Source organism: Emydura macquarii, unplaced genomic scaffold (assembly GCF_026122565.2).
Source record: "Emydura macquarii macquarii isolate MOO-44397 ecotype Brisbane River unplaced genomic scaffold, CSIRO-AGI_Emac_v2 contig_968, whole genome shotgun sequence".
Classification (NCBI taxonomy): Eukaryota; Metazoa; Chordata; order Testudines; family Chelidae; genus Emydura; species Emydura macquarii.
The window spans coordinates 11,121,149-11,142,026 of NW_027131105.1; the positions used below are offsets into that span (position 1 = coordinate 11,121,149).

The window sequence follows — 20,878 nt, forward strand, 5'->3', positions numbered from 1 at the left end:
AAACATGGTATGTTCCTAGTGGTATACACACAGCATAATTGGTTCCTACACTTACCTATACACAGGCCCCTGCTGTATTGATCATGGAGAGGTGGAGTGGTTGAAGCACACTGATCTCTGTTCACCTCCAAATGGTTTATGGTTCCTAGGGAACTACTGCTAGCTGACACAAGTTACAACAGCCTCTAGGCTGCTCTAACCTACGCTGGGGAAGAGAATCAGAGAGCCATAATTCTGAGCTTCTCTTATTCTCTTCTAACTCTGGTGTCCTGAGTGAGTGAGTGTGGTAGTGCTGCCATCCTTTACTAGGCATTCCCCCTAGTCTGGGAAAGGGCAAAACCAGGCTTGCTCACACCCTGCTCTTTTGTGAGCTCCCACAGTCCAGCAGGGATGACAGAGCAATCAGAACTACTCTCTCCTCCCTTGTGATAGAAATGGCAGCTAGTTGAGGAAGCTGTTGAGCAGCTGCTACAGTGAAGGGACAGCAGCTGTTCAGAGTGCTTCCAGCTCACACCAGATTTGTTGCAGAAGGAAGAGTGGGAGGCATTTGGCAGGTGGTTCCCCCTACTATTTTCCATAGCAACAGATTGATTCAAACGGTTCAGTTTAAAAATTAAAGGGTGCAGCTCAAGATATATAATAATTAAATCATTTTTTCTTCTTAATACGGCTGCTCTTAAGGAATACAATTTAGAGCTCTGAGGTGCACAAGTTATTCCTCAGCCAGATGTTATATGCCAATGGACAAAAGCTGTGCTCCTTTTGCTGTAGCATAGAGACTTGCTGCTCCACAACACAGTTGTTCTCACATCCTTTCATCTCCCAGCTCAAGTTCTTGAATTTATTCCCCTGTTGCTTTCTTCCTCTGTCGTGCTCTCTGGTCATTCATAGACATTAAAGACCATAGAACATTAAAACTATGAGAAAGGTGACAGGTTCCAGAGCCTTGGGGTAAGACTGTCACAAGCAGGCAAGAGATGAAAATAAAGGACATCAAAAGCAATACTGCTGCTTCTTGTATATGGAGAGTTCCAATGGCTTAGAATATTTTAGAATGGTGTGAGAGATGCTGTAGCTTATACCAGGCTGCACACAGGGGACCAAAACAGTTGATAATCATATAGTGCAAGAACTTGGCCATCCTTCTCCCCCTGACCATGGCCTCTTTTCTCTGCTGCATAAACAGGGAGAGCAAGTGGCATAAAAACCCCTTCGCCAATTCTATGTCATCAGAGAATCATCCTTACACTGGGGTCATCCTCTCTATACCAATTAAGCCAGCTTTATAACCAGAATACACTAGCAATTGAGCATAAGGCAGACAGTACACTGAAGGATTGGCCTAGCATGATTTGAAACAAAATTATGAATAGTAGGGGGGGAAATGTAAAGTACAATTTTACCCTAGAAAGACAGTGTCAGAATGAAATAACTTTAGCAATAGTATTACTACTGCAAAAACAGATTTACATTTGAAAAGATATTCAATATAAATATTGTAACATAATGGAAGATAAGGTATTTGTGGTTTGGCTCTAAGTATTAAAGAACTGCCAAGAAGGCAATCATTTCAGAGCCCTTCTGTGAAAACAGATTAAAAAAAAAAAAAAAAAGTAACATTAAACGTCTATCATAATCACCTTTTTTCCTTAGTTTTGCTGAGTTTTCAGTACTAATACGTGTACATTCAATACATCAGTATTCAGTTACAGTACATATTTAAAAGATCTTTCTAATCCATTTAATCTGCTGACAGGACTGTGTTCACAATTTACAGAATTTCCTTTTTGACATTTACCTATTTCACAGTTCGTTAACATTCAAATAGCATATCTGCCAATTATTGTTTGTGTTATCTAAAGCAATGGTGCACTACCTAATCAAGTGCTAAATAAGGCCATCAGAATTACTTGTGAAATGGATGTTTTGCTCCAGTGAACTACCAATTGTATTTGCAGCCACCTGTCATAGTTTCCTCCTGATAGTAGGAACATTAGTTAAGTGCCAGTCACTATCAAAAAATGCTGATATAGTCTATATAATGTCTACCTGCCATTAACCATTACCCTGAATGCACAAATAAGAAAGATTCACTCACTTAAAAAATGTGTGTTTAATCTCTCTAACATTTAAGTAACAGCATCAGATAGCACTTTAAAAGTTAATACCTGTGGCTAAAATCTTCAGAACAGAAAACTCAGTAAGTCTAATATCTCCAGAGTACAGTGACATTTTCAATGGAGTACTCTGACCCTGGCTCATTTTTATCTTACCCCAGGTTTTCACATAATTAATAAAGAGAGAATCAAAACAAAGACTACATACATTAGGGTAGAAAAAGTTTGCATAGTCTGGCACTTCTGTGATATATACCCTCAAAATGGAACAAAATGAAATGCACATAGCAGAGGTGATAAACCTTGTAATGGCTGTGGTTCCAAACAGTTTTCCAAGTGGCAATAAACCATTTTTCAGACCTCCCATCTCTGGCCTCCATGATAGTTATTGCTTTACAGGATTAGATATTTTGTTTCAGCTAAGATCTGATAATAAAAGCTTAAAATGGGGGCTTTTAAAATCAAACAAACATTTAAACATATGAAATCACTAACATTAAAGACAATAGATAAGGTACGTGAAAAATATCCTTTAGATTCACGACCCATTTACTGCTATATTTAAAAAAGTCTCATGTCTTATGACTTCAAGTGCCTTTGTATCTAACATCTGGTTTATAATTACCATTGTTAGAAGAAAATTTACTACAGTCAATAAAAATAATCAGTTTTCTCTTACTTATGATGTTCCACTACAATAAATATACATAAAGCAACTATCTGTATAAATAAACACAGTTAAGTGTGTTATTATTCTTACTCTTCAATCACCTTCAGGTATTAGGCAAACCCTCATATCTGTGCATATACGTCACTGCTAGTCACTGAACCATGCGAAGCATAGGAGTAAGATCACAGGAAAATAGTAGTAATTCAAGAAATAGTATGAGTTTCTATTTAGTCAATGTGAATCATGAAGAGGATAGAAATAATACAAGAGGTCTGCCTTCTGCTGAATGGCAAAAATCGATACCATTCACTAACAAATATATTAATCAGCCTCGTGAAATAGCTCATCTACAATAAATCATAATAGATTAGTTTTAAGCCCCAGGCCATATTGTACTTGGAATGCAAAAAACATGTGAGGGAGGTGGAGGAATATCAAATGGAATCACATCCGGTTATATAATATTCAGCCACTGTCTTAAAAAGACACCTGAAGACAGTCAGCAGAATATTATTAAGGACTATAATAATAAAGGGTTTATTAAGAAGTAACTGTAGATCTCTTTGAGAATTTATTTTATTAGGGGATTTACATAGAAAAGTATTTGAACTGATTTAAGTAACAACACGGTGATTACAAAGTAATCCTACTGAGGCAGGAAGTTGACAGTATAACTACAAACATCCTACTGAAATCAAGATTAGAACAGCTCTTTACTGGTTATCTTTCACCCCTAGAGGTGAGTTCTCCAGGTCAGATTAGGAGCATGTTTTCAGGACAATGTGTGGAACTTGCATTATGTACACATTTTACCTTTTCTGTGAATAAATGACTCAGGCTTCTTTTCCATTGCTAGGGACACTCTTGGGAAAATACTGGGCTTTGTCAGAGAAGCTTTCAAATCTTTCTTTCATTGAACATTTCTCTTACCACCAAAAATGACCAATAACTAGGCTACATGGAAGTAAATTTACACCAAATTTAGCCTTTAATCCATCACTAGATAGAAAAGTTCAACACAGATCCAATACAGATCCACAGAGATATAGAAATACTGCCTTTTCTCCTAAGAGTTTCCCACACTTGAGAGTGAAAAGAGAGTCAAAGTGCTTTTAGGAAATATAATCTCTACCACTAATGTAGAAGAAGCACAGCTGAGCTAACGGAGTACAATATATGGCAGTAACAAAGAGGACTAGTATGAGAACATTCAGGTCATTTGTGTGGAAATTTAGCTTTCTGATCACGAAATTGCTTATCTATATGGATTTCTGATCTTTTCGTTGTGATTGGTATGATATATAAATAACTAACATCTTAAATTGTTATGATACAACAGGTGACAAATCCTTTGTTTTGTTATATTAACCTTGGAGTATATTCTGTTTCCAGATTAAATTTACCTATGCAGACAGCTCTAAGGCTCTCCCTCAAAACCCAAAATAAAGTTACAGGAGACTGGTTAGCCCACAGTTGGTAATGATGACTTTGCTGGTTCAAATCTATCTCAGGCAGATAGTAACAAAACTTACTGCCTTAGATTCATAGATTTTAATGCCAGAAGGGACTATTAGATCATCTAGTCTTACCTCCTGTATAATAGCCATAGAATTTCATCCAGTTACTCCTGTATTGAGCCCAATAACTTGTGTCTGCCCAAAGCATATCTACCAGAAAGGCAAACAGTCTTGATTTGAAAACTTCAAAAGATGGAGAATCCACCACTTCCCTTAGCAATTTGCCCCAATGGTTAATCACCCCTCATTGCTATCTGACCACATCACCTCTTTCATTGGAGTACTTCATCATAGTAATATCCACACACCTTGCGCACATTAACAAATGTATCCCTACAACACTCATTGAATAGAAAAGTATTATCCCCATTTTATAAATGAGGAACTAAGAAACAAAAGTCTGTGGAATTGAGCCCAGGTTTCATGAGTCCCAATCTAGGGCCTTAATCATCCTTCCTTCTCTCCATTGCTTCCTTTGCACAAACCACATTAAATTAAAAGCTTCTTATAATTCTATTCATAGAATCATAGAATATTAGAGTTGGAAGGGACCTCAGGAGGTCATCTAGTCCAACCCCCTGCTCAAAGCAGGACTAACCTCAGCTATATCATCCCAGCCAGGGCTTTGTCAAGCCGCAGCTTAAAAACCTCTAAGGATGGAGATTCCACCACCTCCCTAGGTAACCCATTCCAGTGCTTCACCACCCTGCTAGTAAAAAACTTTTTCCTAATGTCCAACCTAGACCTCCCACCCTGCAACTTGAGACCGTTGCTCCTTGTTCTGTCATCTGCCACCACCGAGAACAGCCTAGCCCCATCCTCCCTGGAACCCCCTTTCAGGTAGTTAAAGGCCGCTATCAAATCCCCCCTCACTCTTCTCTTTTGCAGACTAAACAAGCCCAGTTCCCTCAGCCTCTCCTCATAAGTCCTGTGCTCCAGCCCCTAATCATTTTGGTTGCCCTCCGCTGCACTCTCTCTAACTTGTCCACATCCTTTTTGTAGTGGGGGGCCCAAAACTGGACACAATATTCTAAATGCGGCCTCACCAATGCCGAATAGAGGGGAATAATCACTTCCCGTGACCTGCTGGCAATGCCCCTCCTAATGCAGCCCAATATGCCATTAGCCTTCTTGACAACCAGGGCACACTGCTGACTCATATCCAGCTTTTTATCCACCGTTACCCCCAGGTCCTTTTCTACAGAGCTGCTGCCCAGCTCGTCGGTCCCCAGTCTATAGCTGTGCATGGGATTCTTCCTTCCTAAGTGGAGGACTCTGCACTTGTCCTTGTTGAACCTCATTAGATTTCTTCTTGTTATTGAAAGTCTTGATTAACTCTCTCCCTGCCTATCTATGTGACCGGTCTCTTGTGTTCTACTCCAGATACAGACTCAAACCCTTCTTCCATTCTACCCTGTAAAAAACGATGCCCACTCCAAACAAATTTACTAAACCACCCTTGCTGTGTTCAAAGCCCATTTTGCCCTAGGGCCACAAGAGTCTATTAAAAGAGTCAGATTAAAAGTCTATACTATGCACATTTCTTTATTAAGTAATTGAACAATCTTATTCTGGTGACCTCTTTTCACCTCCAACCCCCACACCATTATTTTGTTGTCCCTTCATTGCAACATATGGGAAATTAGATTATAAATTCTTCTAAACAGGAATCTGGTGCAATTTTTGAGTGCTGTAAAGCAACAAAGAACAGTCTGTCCTATACCTGCTATATGGATGCATTTATCACCTCACACACCACTTAAATACAGACATTTTGGGAGTGGAAAGTGGCAACTATTTCTCAAAGCAAAATACTAAATAGTTTAAGGGGAAAATGTTAAGAATACCACCATATCCAATTGAAACTGAATGGGAATTGAGGAAGGTAGAATATAATTACTTAAACTGGAGAGATAACACCATATCATTATAAACAAATGCCACTGGAATTTTAATTATCACCAATGTTAGGACCTTGTTTTTTAAATTTTATCTTGAAGACTGCTGCTAAGACTTGGAGATTAGTATGGATTCAGTGGAAAGGGGAAGAGTGCCATCTACTGTATCACCATTATTACACCCAGCATCCCCCAAGCTTTTCCATGGAGTTTACCAACCCAAGAACTGACCCAAACTAATTTTCTTGCACTTGTGATGACTGATTGGATGAATGCACCAGGTAATCTGAATAGAACTGTATCCTTCTGGCACCTTTCAAAGTTATTAAATTCACTTTAAAACATATTTGAGGAAAATGAATGAAGATGTTTCATCTAATACATGTATACTTAGCCACAAAGCAGGCAAAAACTAGAATACTGTTATCAGGAATATTTTCTTTATGCTTAATGAAATCACAATTAGAAAGTGACAAATGTGACTTCTAAAGAAAAAAACTTCTAAATGTAACCCCGTAACACAGAAACTGACAGGTTTGTCTCATTAAAGGTACAAAGAAAACTGAGTATATGGGAAACTCTACAAGAAGTTTTAACTGTAAAATGGCCATAGGCAGCAGTACATGACAGACTCCAGGGGACCAAACAGCAAAATATCAGCACAGGAAAACACTCTCTCAGAGATCTCAAAACATTACCTAGTTATAGTTAGAGAATATAGTGAGATAAGGATCCTAATGGGGAGGATTAGGATACAAGATATCTGACACAAAGGCCCAATACCTGGTCAATCTTTTGGGAAGGGTCTCAACTTTGATCTGACTACTTGACTAGAAGAAATGAGCAAACAGATTCACCAGCAGAACCTGAAGCTCCTTTTCCACATCCTGCTGACTTCCTATGGGGCAAAGAGAATGAGAGAAGAGGTCTACAGGTGTCCTTTTCACTTTCCCTGATGATCTGATAAGGTGAACAAAGGCTGTAGAAAGAAAGGCTCCACTTTATTCCCTTCTGTTAACTTCAGTAGAATTGCAGGTGGGAGATTATTTTTGCCTCGGCACATGTACACTTTACAAAGTGTGCTGGGGTTAGGAAAGGACTTCTATATGTTTACAAGATGTGTAGAAGGAAGCCTCGCTCTGAGGCACTTCTCTTAGATGCCTTTGCAAAGATTTCCAAACGGGACAGGGAGGCCATGGAGCTAAGTTCCCTCCTTAACTGTTCATTGGCTAGTAGAGCAGTCCATGTACCAAAAGGAGTAAGCTTAACTGTATACAAACAACGTTTTCCAGTACTGTCCCTGAGGCAGTACAGCTCTGCATAACCCAGAACTATGAGTTGTGCCTTAAATACTGCTGTGTAGGAAATTGTTTTCCCATCCCACAAAAACTTTCAAGATTTCAAAAATGTTAACAGTTTCACATTGGAACAAAACAAACTGATTTTTTTTTAAATTTTAATTTAATTTAATTTAAATTTTTTGATGAAAAACGAGAGCAAGAAAGAAACCACAAAATATCAAATGGTCAGGTCACTCAGCTGGGATATGGTTCAAGTCCCTGCTCTGCCTGATTTAGAGCAGAGACTTGAACCTGGGTTTCCCACATGAGTAACCTAACCCTCTTGGCTATTGACTATTCTGGGAAGGAGTCTCTCTCTCTCTCATTCAGTTCCATCCTAGACCTGAGAAACCTTTCCCACTGAAGTTTTCATCTAAAGTGGCAGATTCCTGCAAACAGTTTTGATTTCAATGAATCGGCATTTGGCAGCATAAAAAAAAGTTTACTTGGAAAATTCATGATCAGCTTTAGCTTTAAAGTCCCTAATAATCAGGGAAAAGAAAAGAACAGAATACATTAGCTGCATTTATCCAAAAATCAGGCGTTACAAAACAAGGAAATTAAGAACTAAGGTTATATTTAAAAGAAATCCAAGAAAGTTAAATAGTAGAAATACACAGTTAAGGCACCCAAACAAACTTAATATGTTGGATTTCACTAATAGACTCATAATGTTTGATACTCCTAGAGAATACACCATATTATTCAGACCAAATTGTTGAATCCCTTCTTTATGTGCACAACTCAAACTTATAATCAATTAAACAAAAACTGTTAATTTTATGTGTTCAAATCAACTTAATTAAAAATACTTCAGATAACCAAACTTGACTGACTTTATTTAAAAAAAGCCGTTAGTCAGCTCATTACAGAAAAGATACGCACTACCGAACCAGTCTGTTAGAGCCAATGCTGGCAGTAGTGGCACATCTGGTCTCAGTTGATTTCAGCCTGCAAAGTTCTGATTGCCTGCTTCTAGTCTGTTATAATTAAATCCCTAGGTTTTTAGAGTGTTTACAGTTTCAGCTGCTGCTAGTTCTCTTTCCTCCCCAAATATCTCTTATTTTAGTACATATCCAGAGTCATATTTCATAAATTTCCTAACTGCAAAATTAATATTTGCTGCTTACTCATTAAGGTGGTATATTATATTTATATATACTCCTGCCTATTACAATTAAGACATTACTTGCGCAGTCAAAAGACCAGGGCACTGTTGCTATATCTTTCCTAACACATTTAGCAAGCTTGTATTTTTCCAATCTTAGCATGACCATAAACAATGATGTGAATCTGGTTCATGAGCAAGATATAGGCCTTATAAATGTCTGGTTCATAGATCAACAACTTTAACCATTAGGTCATTGCCAGAAACACAATAACGACGATTATCCCTGATTTATACAAAGTAAATAATATTCATTCATTAGAAGATCATGAGAACAAAAGATCTGGGTTCTAATCCTCACTCTAACACGAACTGTCTCTGTTTTAGCTTGCTTAGCATGAGTGTTGTGAGGCTTAGCTCACTGAAGCTTAAGTGCTTTAAGATCCACATATGGAAGGCACTATACACCTCTAGAGTATTAATACTAATGCAGAATTATCTATATAGTGGTATCAGTAATTACCACTGATTCACTAGAAGGGCAGTTCTACACTGTATGGCTTTTGCACTATAACTATGAACTTTATACAATGCTAGATGTGCAATGTGATAAAAAAGATTGATGAAAAATAAAAAATAATGCCTTTGTATAAAATTGAAAACAGAAATTATGTTAGTTTATGAGCGTTAACATGGCATGTTAAGTGCCAAAATGAGTTGTGAGCCTCTGATGGAAACTTATTATTATTACATACATAATACACCTAGTACTCTAGAAATTTACTGGGTACAGGAAGTACACTTCATTTCTAGATAACAGATGAAGTCTATTTTTACAGTACAAAAATAAAGACAACTATTTGTCAGCAGATCTGGGACCCAATATCATTCAAACAGAATACAATAGCCTCACCAGTAAAGTAAAATATATATCTGGGAAATTATAAAGTATTCAGTGTATTTCAAAGGAATCAAAAATGAAATTTATTTAATATTACCTAAAGTATGCACATAAGTTAAGGGTATAAGTCAACATATATAGTGTAAATGAATAAAAAGTTTAACACAAGTTATTTAAATATTCTGTTACAAAACATGAATAGTAATTCTAAACATAGACACTATAATTGTATGCATTCCAGAGAAAAACAGACATTACAGAGTCAACTAAAAGTATTTCCCATTCTAAATTTCCAGTAAGATGAAAATTATTTGGTAATCAAATTTCAAGGAACTGCTACATCTACAATCACCTTGACATACGTTGAATATATTTGTTATGCATTGGAACTCATTTTCTTTATGTGGTTTTTACTGTACGCAGAAATGTATATCATTGCATTAAGACTAAATCTCTTATTAACCCTTTACACATACAGAGCCTCTCATTTTCATCTGATCTCCCAGGGAAAAAAAAAGTCACTTTAATGTGTTCAACCCTGCCGCCAAAAGTCTCTTGCCCATGAACAATTACAGCTAATTGTAACCCAAATTGCTTCCTGTAAGAGGCGGAATCATTAAGCAACTTTCCCCATTTCCTTTTACAAAGAGATCTTAAAGAGAGAGAAGAATTAAAGAAAATTCCTTGTGATGCCATATGATAAAATGACTAGACTCACACTACTTACTTCAAAGCCAGAAGTAAGCTTTTCTATGAGGCATATAAAGTAGCTTGCTGTGCTTCAAAGCCTCATCAATTTATTAGGTCATTTAATTATTCAAGTGTGACAAAAACTGTTCAAAATGTCTGCAAGTTTCTTTGTGCAAGACTATGATGATCTTGTTTCAGGTTTAGTTATAATCAATTCATTTGTTAGTTAGTAAAGGAGAAAAAAATGGTTAAAGTTCATAATATAAACACACAGACACACACACACACACACACAGACACACACACAAAATGAAAACACAATTTCTAGTGATTAAGTCTGACAATTTCAAGCTCATTCTGCGTGGATTTAGCCAACCCTTACAGTACAGTCAGGCTTGCCCACCAGGGGACAAGAAAAACCATAAGGAAAATGTTTAAAGAGTGTATGATCTCCACAAATACACAATAAACGTAAAGCCTTGCTTCATTCATAAACAGTTCAGGTCTTGTCTTCTAATACAGAAGTGAATTAGATCTGGATAACACAGGAAGGTGATGCTATTCAGCAGAAATTATACAGCACCTATTCTTCAATAGTCCACAAAATCTACTCCTATATGGATTCTGAACTTGTTAACAGTATTTCACACTATTGGATCAAAATATCACCACTTATATAGTAACACAAATATACATGCTCAATAATAAAAAAAAGTCAGGTATATTCTCTGCCCTAAAGTCCTCACATCATACCAGTCCACCTATCCAATCATTCTATCACTCATCTTTCCTTTGGTGTTCCTGGGAGGCTAACAATAAATGGATGTGTAACAACTGGTTCAAGTCCTCTGCACATCAGACAATTACAGCTAATTTTAACTCAAATTGTTTCCTGCAAAATGTTCAAGCTTGAGCCCTTTGTCATGTAGCAAGTGAGACCAGACGGAACAGGAAGCATGGTGAAAAGAAACTGCTTTTATGTCAGTACTGCCTGATGCCAGCAACACATCACAAAATAGCATTGCAGTTTCAGAGGAAATAGACAGTCCTTTTTGCCACAGTCCACCTGAGAACAATAAATGCTAGACTTTCTTTAATGTGTATTGGCTGATGAAGAATTAGGTAATCAAATCAGTGGAGAATTAACTGGAATACATCACCATCACCAGCAGTATAGCAATGAAATCAGTGGGGGAATCTGCTCAACATCTTAGATGTCTACACACAAACTCAAGGAGTATGGGGAATAAACAGGAACAACTGGAGTATTAATTCATAAGCTAACTTATGATTTAACTGGCATCACAGAGACATGGTGGGCTAAGTCTCATGACTGGAATATTGGTACAGAGGAGTACAGTTTGTTGAAGAAAAACAGGCAGCATGAAAAAAGGAAAGAAATGTTATGTATTATACATCAAGAAGACATTCACCTCCTTCTGGATCTAAGAACAAGAACAAGTGAACAAGACCAGTTGAAAGTTTATGGGTAAAGATAAAAGGGGTAAGAAACAGAGGTGGCATAATGATAGAGTAAACTACTAAAAACCTCCAAATCACGAAGAGATTGTACAACAAACAAAAAATTTACAAAACACAAGACCTCGTAAGTAATGAGGCATTTTAACTACCCAGATAGCTGTCGGAAAAGTAAAATAGCAAAATACAATATTTCCAGTAAGTTCTTGGAATGTACTGGGGACAACCTTTTTTTTTTTTTTTTTTTTGTGATTCTGACCACCAGGGAGGAATAGGCAATTTGGATGAAAGTGATCATGAAGTGATAGATTTCAGATTCCAAGGAGTGAGAGCAGCAAAATAAGGACAATAGACTTCAAAAAAGCAGACAAACTCAGAGTACTTGTAGTTAAGGTACCATCAGAAGAAAAATCTAAAGAAAAAAGGAGTTCAGGAGAGCTGGCAGTTGCTCAAGGAGTCAATATTAAGAGGCACAACTACAACCTATCCTGATGTGAAGGAAGATAGGAAGAATAGTAAGAAGACAGTATGGCTCCAACAGAAGCTCTTCAATTACATGAAAATCAAAAAGGAATTCCACAAAAAGTGGAGACATGGATGACTTGTTAAGGAAGAGTACTGAAAAACAGCATAAGCATGTATGGACAAAATCAGAAAGGATAAGGCTCAAACTGAGTTACACCTAGCAAGGGACATAAAAGGGAATACGAGTGTCTGTAAATATATTAGGAGCAAGAAAAGACAAAGGAAAGCATAGGTCCTCTACTTAGCAGAGAAGGAGAGCTAATAACAGATTATATAAAAAAAGTGATGTGTTTAATGCCTATTTTGCTTCAGTCTTCACTAAAAAGGTGTTGAGTATCTGGTCACCATGAACAATTAATATTAACAACAAGGGGGCAAGGAACACAAGCCAAAATAGGGAAAGGTCAGGTTAAAGAATATTTAGGCAAGTTAGATGTATTCAAGTCAGCAGGCCCTGATGAAATTCTTCCTAGGGTACTTAAGGAACTAGCCAAAGCAATCTTTGAATGGTTAGCAATTATCTTGGAGAACTCATGGAGGATGGAGGATGGGTGAGGTCCCAGGGGACTAGAGAAGAGCAAACATAATACCTATCTTTAAAAAGGGGAGCAAAAAGGATGCTGGGAATTACAGACCAGTCAGTCTAACTTTGATACTTAGAAAAATACTGGAACAAATTATCAGACTTTTAAGCACCTAGAAGATACAGGATTATAAGGAATAGCCAGCATGGATTTATCAAGAACAAATCATGCCAAACCAACCTAACTTCCTTTTTTGACAGGGATACTGGCCTAGTGGAAGGGGGAAGCAGTATATATGCTTTTAAAAGGCTTTTATCATAGTTCCGCATGACACTGTCAGAAGCAAAGTAGGAAAATGAAGTCTAGTTTAATTTAATATACAGTGGGTGCACAACTGGTTGAAAGACTGTATTCAAAGAGTAGTTGTCAATGGTTCAGTGTCAAACTGGAAGGGCATATCTAGTGTGTTACTGCAGGGGTCAGTCCTGGGACTGGTACTATACAAAATTTTTATTAATGACTTGGATAATGGAGCGGAAAGTATGCTTATAAAAATCTTCTGACAACATCAGACTGGGAGGGGTTACAAGCACTTTGATTAGAATTCAAAAGGACCCTGATGAATTGGTCTGAAATCAACAAGATGAAATTTAATAAAGACAAGTGCAAAGTACTTCACTTAGGAAAGAAAAATCAAATGCACTTCCACAAAATGGGAAACATGTGGTAGTACTGCTGAAAAGGATCTAGGGTTTATAGGGTATCACAAAGTGAATATGAGTCAACAATGTGATGCAGTTGCAAAAAAAGCTAATATTCTGGGGTGCTTTAACAGGAGTATTTTAAGAAAGACATTGAGGCAGTTGTCTCACTCTACTTGGCACTGATGAGCCTTTACCTAGCATACTGTGTCCAGTTCTGGGCACCACACATTAGGAAAGATGTGGTCAAATTAAAGAGAGTTCAGAGGAGAGCAATACAAATGATAAAAGGGTTAGAAACCTGACCTATCAGGAAATGTTAAAAAACTGGGCATGTATAGTCCTGAGAAAAGACCTGATAGCTTTCAAATAGTAATAGTAAGGATAGTAATAAAGAAGAGAGTGATAAAACAGTTAACTACCTGTAACTGGTGTTCTTCACAATGTGATGGAGACCTGTGTTCTATGTAAGTGGGTGTTCCCCATGCACTGGAACCAGAAAACTTTGCCTAGAAGTACCTGTAGGAGTATAGCCCCTCCCCAAACCATATAAAAGTGGTGCCACCCTGACCCCCCTCAGTTTCTTCATAGCAAATGTCAGAAGTGCAGTCTCCAATGCAGAGTAGATGGAGGGGCAGAATACATGTCTGCATCACATCTCAAAGAACAACAATTAGAAGTAGGTAACCGTTTTTTCTTCTTCAAATAGATGCAGCTGTGTGTTCTATGTGGGTGACTTGCAAGCAGTACTCACAGGATGTGGAGCTCAGAGGAGTTTATTTAAAGGAGGACTGAAGGAGTGCTTTCCCGAAGTTTGCCTCTGATCTGGACACAGCCTTAATGACATAATGGTTTGCAGAGGTATGCATAGAGGACCAAGTGGCCACCCTGCAAATGTCCAATATAGGAATGTCATTTAGAAATGATGATATCACCTGAGCTCTGTGGAATGAGGTACTAACCTTGGAGGAGGTTTAGCTTGGGCTACTTTGTATGCTGTCATAATACAGGAAGTTATCCACCTGGGGGCTGACTGTGAAAAGACCACTTGACCTGTCATTGAGTCTGCATAACAAACAGACTCAGTGAGGAAGGGAAAGGTTCAGTTCTGTTGAGATAAAATGTTAGACATGATCTGACACCCAAGTGTGGAGACACTTTTCCTCTGGGATTGATTGCGGCTTAGGGAAGAACATTGGTAAACCTTTAACGTGGTTCAAATGAAACTGGAAAACCACATTAGATTAAAAACTTAGAGCGCAGCCACATGGTTACTTTGTCTTTAGAAAATTGCATGTAAGGAGGCTCTGTCAAAGCCTACAACTCGCGCACACTTCTTGCACATGTTATTGACATAAGAAGGGCAGTTTTCTGACATAGAAGGGTGTAAGAAGAAGTTGCCAGAGGCTCAAACAAAGGTACCATAAGAACTGCTAAAATGACATTAAGGTCCCACAAAGGAATCGGCTCTTTAATGGGTGGGTGGATATGAGTGACATCTTTCAAGAACTTCACTGCCATGGTGTTTGAAAACACAAACCTCCCATGGATAAATAGATGAAGAGCAGAAATTGCCACAGATGGACCCTCAATTAATTAAGCACAAGGCCAGAAGACTGAAGGTGTACAGGTACTCCAAGAGGTCCTGGATACAAGCCCACATTGGTTGAACTCCCCAGGTTAACAAACCATACTGAGAACTAATTCCACTTGGCTGAATAGGCCACCCTGGTGGACGGCTTCCTACTGTTAAGCAAAACCTGTCAGACTGCTTCTGAACATCATTCCTCCTCCTCATTTGACCATGCAGCATCCAGGCTGTGAGATGTAAGGAGCTGAGTGCTGGGTGCAAAACCTGACTGTGATAGTGATCAGGTCAGGGTGAAGAGAAAAGGATATGGGAGGTCGGACCAATAACCTGAGGAGATCAGAGAATCAATATTGTCTTGACCACACTGGAACACTGAGAATGTGCCTGCCACGGTCCAATTTCAGCTTGAGAAAGACCTGCAGGATGATCAGAATTGGAAGAAAGACATACAAGAGTGCTGATTCCCAACTGAAGTGAAAAGCATCAATCAAAGAGCCAGACTGAGACCCCCTTGGGAACAAAACAGCTGGCATTTCTTGTTTTCTCTTGTGGCAAATACATTAATTGTCACATGCCCCAGACTGCAAGGACAGACTGCAGGATGCTGGGCTTCAGGATCACTGGTGATTCAGGGAGAAACTCCTGCTGAGGTCCTCCGCCAAATGATTGTGGATCCCAGGCGAGCAATCACCACAGTGGTAATCTTTTCCCTCATGCAAAACTGACAGAACTCAGTTGCCTCCTGACAAAGCATGTTGGAGTGTGCTCCCCACTGCCTGTTCACATAATACATCACAGTGGTGTTGTTGGTGACCATGAGAACCATTAAGCCCCTGATGAGATCTTGAAAGATCTGATAAGCATTGTAGATGGCATGAAGCTCCAGGACATTAACATGCAGAGAAGCTTCCCATTCTGACCACAGGCCTTGAACCTTCAATGACTCCAGATGCGTTCCCCCACCTATTAAGGAGGCATCTGTGACAACAGTTCTGGTGATGAGAGACCAAGTGAAGGACATGCCTGGTACACGTTGTCTTGAACCATCCACCTCTGTAAGAAATCCATTAATTAATTAATGGAGGAAGACGGACCAGTCTGTCCAAGGTATGACAGTATGGATGATAGACTGATTTCAGCCACATATAAAAAGGACAGAGTCATAGTCTGGCATATTTGACTATCTGTGTTCATGCAGCCATATGCGCTAGCAAACTCAGGCATACTCAGACTCTGGTTGAGGATTGGGTCTTCAGCTCCAGACATAAGTGACAAATCGCCTGGAATCGTTTGATCCGCAGAAACGCTCTCAAATTTGTAGAGTCTATCAGGACCTCAATGAACTCGATTTTTTGAGTTGGAACCAGAGTTGATTTCCTGCTGTTTAAGATGAGACCTAGACGACTGAGTAGGCATAGTGTGAACAGGACATGACAGAGGACATCCCCTCTGGACTCACCCCTAGTAACCAATCATCCAGATATAGGAAGATATGAATTCCCCTCTTCCTGAGGTATGCTGTCACCACAACTAGCCATTTTGTGAAGACCCAGGCCAAAGGGCAGCACAGTGTACTTCTATGACTGGAATCTCATGTATCTGATGCATTTGTTGAAATCAGGGAGCTTGAAGATAGGTGTCATCCCTCTCAAGGGATTGGAAACCAGGAAATACTGGAAGTAGAATCCCTGCCCCCAATGCTGCAAGGGGACCTCCTCTATGGCCCCGAGGGCCAGTAGAGACTGAACATGCTAAAAGAGCAGTGTCTCATGAGAGGGGTCCCTGAAAAACAATGGGGAGGGGTGAGAACACAAGAAGGGATAGAAAGGAACAGTATGGCACAATCTACTGGATGGTGGTAAGTACCCAATTGTCCGTTTTAGCAGTGTCTCAAACACTATAAAAGTGAGCCAGCCTGTCCCCAAACAAAGGGGAATGGGGAAGGAGAAGGTACTACTGGATCACTGTCCTGGACACATGAGTCAAAGCAGGCACTTGCTAGGTGCTGTGGGGTGCTGAAGGGGAAAGGGCAGCGCAGCTGGCTATATCCAGAACCAGAGGACTGTCTCAGACTCCTTTGGGATCTGTCTCTTTCTGAAATAGTCCTGCTGCCACACAAAAAGGGAGCACTGTCTGAAAAAACATTGCAAGTGGTATTGTTGTTGCAGCTGCTTACTGCTATAGTGGGATCTCCTCATGGCCAGCACATATATTCTCAAAGCATCCAAAGTAGATCAGTTGTCTTTAAAAAAGTGCAAGGTTTCATTTGTGTCTTCTGAAAACAAAACCCATCCAGATGGTAAGTCTTGAATCGTCTGCTGTACATTGGACATAGTGCCCAAGTTATCTAGCCATGAGGCCCTCCTCATGGTTACAACCGATGCCATAATTCTAGCTGAATAATCTGCCACGTCCAGGGCTGCCTGCAACTAAATTTTTGCCACCAAACAACCCTCCAAAATGAATGTCTTCAGCTGGCAATTTGACTGCGAACTTAGACAAGGCAGTCCAATTAACAAAGTCACATTTAGAGAACACCACCTGCTGGTTCACAATGCGCATCTGCAGGCAAGAGGAGATATAAATCTTTCACCCCATCAAGTCTATCCTCTTGGACTCTGTCTTTGGACGTATATTTATACCTTCCCTGCCAAGCCCTATAATTCACTGCAGTTATCACCAGAAAGTTAGGAGCCAGGTGGGAACAGAAACCCTCAAATACTTGCATGGGAACGAAGTATCATTTCTCTGAATGCTTCACTGTTGGGGACAATGAAGCTGGGGTATTCCAGAGGGCCTTTGCAAGCTCCAGGAGATCCTCATTTATTGGGAGGACTAATCTCCCTGGAGCTGATGGTTGGAGAATATCCAGGAGCTTATGCATATTCTCCTGGAAGAATGCCACCTGGATACGCAAGGTAGGGGCCATATGCCTCAGGAGGTTCTGATATGCCTTAAAGCCCTTGGGCACCAAGGAAGAGGAAGATTCTGGCATGGTAGAATCATCTTGTGAGGAGGAGGAGGTGATTTGCAGCATAGACAGCCTGTTCTTGTACCACAGGATGTGGTCGGAAGAGCCCCATAGGTCCAAAGGGAACAGACTCAGTGGTAATGGGAGCCACCATCAGGACCAGTGGTCTTCCTCTGGAGTGGGTCAAAGAGCAGGACCTCAGGGACTGGAAAGCACCCAGGGATTCAACAGTTCCATTGGCCAGTAGGGTCGAATACAGGATATATATATGCTGATCTCAATACCAATAGTGATCCGAGGGTGCTCCCTGGCACCTATCCAGTGAGGAGGGGGAAGATGACCCTGACTTGGATCTTGAAGAATCCCGAAGTTTCTGCGGTGACAATGGAAGAGCCAACTCCAATGGAGAAAACAGCTGGTCAGACTTGTCTGAAGCCCAATAAAGAGTTGGCATCAGTGCCTAACAGGAGTGAGGAATCGACCCTCGAGGCTCCAAATGAGAGAGACTCCCACTCAGTACCAGAGGATTTGGCAACATCGAGGCCAGGGATCTGCCACTGAAGGATGCCCAAGTGTCAAGGGCATCTTTGGTGCCAGTCCTGGCCTCAACTCCATAGTTTGCATCACAGGTCATGAGAGCTACATTGCCAGTGGACCTGGCAGCTCTGCAACAAGGCCAGAAGATGCCAAGGGTGCAATGGAGGACGAGGTAGTAGATGCCATCACACCAGAGAACGCCTGAGCCAGCAGAGTTCAGGATTGAGAGACAAAGCAAGTCTGATGATGCTTGGTATGCCATCGGCATGGAGACAGTCAGCACTAGTGCAGATATTGTCAGTACCGGACTCCATGGACCCCACAAGGTCAGAACCAGAGCAGGCAGTACAGGCCCTCACTGCTCTTGGAGCAGTGCTGGGGAGCGGCTGGACAGACCTGCTCCATCCCATGTGCCGGAGTGACTATGGTGCCAGTCAGCACTCCTCTTAAAAGAGGAGAAGTTTTCCAAGCCCTGGAATGTTCCCGGTTTGTTTAATGGAACCTTTTCCACACTGCACAAGAGGAGGGTGAACAACCCCTGTTCTACTTGGGGGAAAACATCAGAACCTGAACGCAGAGCGGCATCACTTGCTGGGTCTGCAGGTGGCTGTTAATCAGATGAGGGCCTTGGTGCCAAAGCAGGCTTCATGGCCTGCTTCAGAAGGAGCTGCTTCAACCACAAGGCTCTCACCACCTGAGTCCTCTTTGTGACTGGCTTGCAGATGGAGCACCTCTCTTTAATTTGTCACCACTGAGAAACAAAAAGGAACTCATGTGGGGGTTGCTGTTGAGGGTGGCCCCCCTATAGAACAGACAATGCTGAAACCCTGGTGAGGCATCACACAGGGCATCCCACTACTCTTGCTAACACTAAACTGACACTTAACTAAACCTAAGGTGGTATTACTATATGCAAGAAAAAGTTTTCAGAAACTGAGAGAAAAGTATGAGGTGAAGATGCCATCCAGAGGTCTAACTCCAGACTACAGGCAGTGAGAAAGAACCGAGGGGTCAGGACGGCATGCCCTCATATAGCTGGGGAGGGGCTATGGCCACAGGGTGTGAATGCCACCCCATGGGTACTGCTAAACAGAGTTCTCTGGCTCTGGTGTATGGGGTGCGCATACCCACATGTAATATATGGCTGCAACTACTTCAAGAACAACAATTGTTCTCCATGTCCACTGAAGGCAGGACAAGCAGCAATGAGCTTAATCTGTAGCAAGGGAGATTTAGCTTAGATATTAGAAAAAACTTTCTAACTATAAGGGTAGTTAAGCTCTGAAATAGGCTTGCAAGAGTGGTTGTGGAAAACCCATCTCTGGATGTTTTTAAGAAGAAGTTGGACAAACACCTGTCAGGGATGGTCTAGGTTTCTTTGGTCCTGCCTCAGCGCAGAGGGCTAGGCTTGATGACTTCTCAGGGTCCCTTCCAGAGCTACATTTTTATGATAATACAAGATAATACATTTTTATGATAATTGCTAACCAAATTCATTCAGAGTAAGATTTAATACATGTTTAACTTAATTACGCTAGAGCTAAAGACTAAGGCCTACCATATTTTTTATCTTTGTTCTATCATCATGATTTTATATTTGTTTCCTTCTATTTTATTTGACCAACAAAGTCAGATTTGCAAACTCCAGTTGTCATTTGTACCTTCTTAATGTGTAAGAGAATGGATCATGGGACATGCAGCAAATTAGACACCCAGATTCTCAGAATATTTATTTTATGAATAGAGATTAATGCCAGCTAACTTTTCCCCATTCAAATGATGAACTAAAGTGATCTTTTGCCCCTGGAATTTCTTTACCTAGGATTAAAGCTTGAACCATCATTCAAGAAACCAGTCCATTTAATTATTATACTTTTCTGAATGCAAATAATTTATTTTCCTTTTCTAAATGCAGTGCCTATTTGTCTTCTTTTAAACTGCACACCAATTCAAAATTTACAAATAAAAAAGTTAAAATATAAATAAGTTTCATCCTTATTTTATGTTTCATACCTTCACAGTCAAAACGAGCCAGGGAAAAGGAACTATTGGAGAAGACAGTTTCTAATATTGGAAAGGTTTATTTCATCACATTTAAAAATCATCTTAACTGTGTGAACCACATTTAAATATCTAGTGTGGCAGTATGTATATTTTCAAGCTCTGCACTTTAGACATCACACATAAAAATCACCAACTATGCTGTCCTTTATTAAGGATTAACAATCTATTCACATTTGAAAAATCAAAGCTGACTGTCTAAGAAACAGACTTCAGATCAATATCCTGCACCCCTGCCATATATATGC

At 39.9% G+C, this 20,878-nt stretch overlaps 1 protein-coding gene across 7 annotated transcripts in view; it reads right to left on the reverse strand.

Annotated features, from left to right (window-relative positions):
- Positions 1-20,878, reverse strand: part of ERC2 (ELKS/RAB6-interacting/CAST family member 2) — a 685,232-nt gene that overhangs the window by 448,860 nt on the left and 215,494 nt on the right. The window lies entirely within an intron of this gene.